Source organism: Rhagoletis pomonella, unplaced genomic scaffold, assembly GCF_013731165.1.
Source record: "Rhagoletis pomonella isolate Grant_MI unplaced genomic scaffold, Rhpom_1.0 Rhpom_scaffold_00002, whole genome shotgun sequence".
In the NCBI taxonomy this organism is placed as follows: Eukaryota; Metazoa; Arthropoda; class Insecta; order Diptera; family Tephritidae; genus Rhagoletis; species Rhagoletis pomonella.
The window spans coordinates 52,686,118-52,688,485 of record NW_023458556.1 but is presented as its reverse complement, the minus strand read 5'-3'; positions in this window follow the sequence as shown (position 1 = coordinate 52,688,485).

The window sequence follows — 2,368 nt, the reverse complement described above, 5'->3', positions numbered from 1 at the left end:
CGTTTATCAGTCAGAGAGATAGCTATATAAGTATATACAGTAGGGTGGTAAAAAAACGGAATTTTAATACCCTCACCCCTTAGGATTGTTCTATATTTTTTTTTTTAAATCAGAAAATATTTAGAGGTCGCTCAAAGCGTTCAAAGAAGAAATGGTATAGAAAGCTTAAAAACCAAGACGTTTCGATCTGGAAACTCTATTTCTCTTCAGGAGACTTCCAACAATATCTAATACCCAGCTGTTTATTTAACAATTTTTTGATATCAATTTTTTTATAGATCCCCCAAAAAGCCCCAAAAAATGCAATAGGGGGACCCATAAAAAATCGTAAAATTAAAAAAATTAGTAGTATTATTGGAACTCTGCTGAAGAGAAACAAGGTTTTTCGATGGAAAAATACTGATTTTCAGGAATTATTATAATTACCACGAAATTTTTTTACTTTTTTCCCATATAAAGTACTTGGAATACTTTGAGCGCTTTGAGCAACCTCTAAATAAATTTTGATTTCGTATTAAAAAACGGGTATATTTTTCGATATAGAAGGGTCCAGAGAGTTAGAGCTTTAAAATTCGGACTTTACTTATTTCACATGCATTTTTGAACCACCCTGATATAAACACAAGCGTACATACATATATAGTATATGTAAATGAAATAAAAGCAATTTGTGAGCTCACAAAACGAACAACCTTGAAGTTAATATGCGAATTTACAGATAGCGGATTGGATAAAGCACCCTGCAGGAAAACCCCTTTTAAATGGAATCGAATTTGTTACCACGAATTTTTTTTACTTTTTCCCCATATAAAATACTTGGAATACTTTGAGCGCTTTGAGCGACCTCTAAATAAGTTTTGATTTCGAAATAAAAAAAACGGGTATATTTTTCGATATAGAAGATAAAACTCATCCGACATTTAAAATAGTATATTTTGCTATTCATGTCAAATGTCGCAGGCACACAGAAAATGGGAAAAATAATTCGAAAACTATGATTTCTATATTTATCCGACGGTTCTTTGCGTTTTCCGACATTTTCCCATTTTCAGGTTGAAAATCCAAAACGAAAATTTAACTGTTTAACTGTTTTAAGTCATCTCAATCGCAAGATCTGGTCTTGTAACATATAAATCATTAATAAATTAGTTACGCAATTTTTTTTTTTTTACAAAATTGCCAATTAAACTCGCTATATCTCAGACGTTTGTGTATCGATCCGATTGAAATTTCCACACAATGAACTACAAGCTACACTTTTTAATACTGATTACAAACAAAAATAAAGGTATTCAAACTTTTTTATGAGAATTGAGAGGGTGTTTTTTTCAAATGCAAAAGTTGTGTTATAAAGTTTGAAAACGTTTTGTTGTTTTAATACGCGCTCTAAAACGCTTTATAACCCAGAAGAAAGTATCTTTTTATTAATGATTTCTGTGTAAAAACACCTGATTATTCCATTAAGATGACTTAAAGCAATAACAATATGCTCGACACCGCCTTAAAAGTATTTGTCTTGTTTGATTCCCCTTATTGTAATATTTCATTTATTTTGTCAATTGAATTAAATAAATTTTTTTTTTTTAAGGGGGAACCCTCCCTAACAATATTTTCGGCAGCAAACTTCCCTAAACCTCTTCAGTTTGATACCCATATTGCAATATTTAATGTATCTTATTAGTTGCATTGAATTAAAATTTTCAAAGATGTGGCAACCTCCACAAAAAGATTTTTGGCTGTAAGCCTTCTTAAACCTCTTTTGACAGCTATATTGCAATATTTACTTTATCATATCAATTTACTTAAACTGCGAATTTCAAACAGGTGGCAACTCTCTTAGGTAACTATTTTTTCTTATATTTTAATTTAGATCTTTAACAATGCATCGGTGTAAACTGCACTCGATTCCATGCATTAGTTTTCGAGTAATGCGCGTACAAACATACAGGCAGACAAAAATTCTAGAAATTGTTGATTTGGCTTCTGTTGCTCTTAGAAATATAATGTACCGACATCGGCCTGTTGCAATTTTATTATATGTATAGATGACCATCATTGAGGAAAATTACAAATAAACGCACAGATGCCATTTTTTGTCTGCTTCCCAGCTAGTCGAAAAGTAGCTTTTTTGTATCGCTCAGCGAGCTTGGGACATTTGATGTGAATTACCCCATAATTAAGTTCGGCGATAGGGAACTTTATATGCATTGGACCAATATTTTAATAAGTTTAGGCTTTTTTACTTTTGCTTATTTCATATTTATATATTTTTTTATGAAAGTATTGCTCAATATCTAAAAAAAAAACATGTAAGTCTGCATTTCAAATTTCGTTGAAACTTTGTCGAATTTTCCTATATTTTGGTACA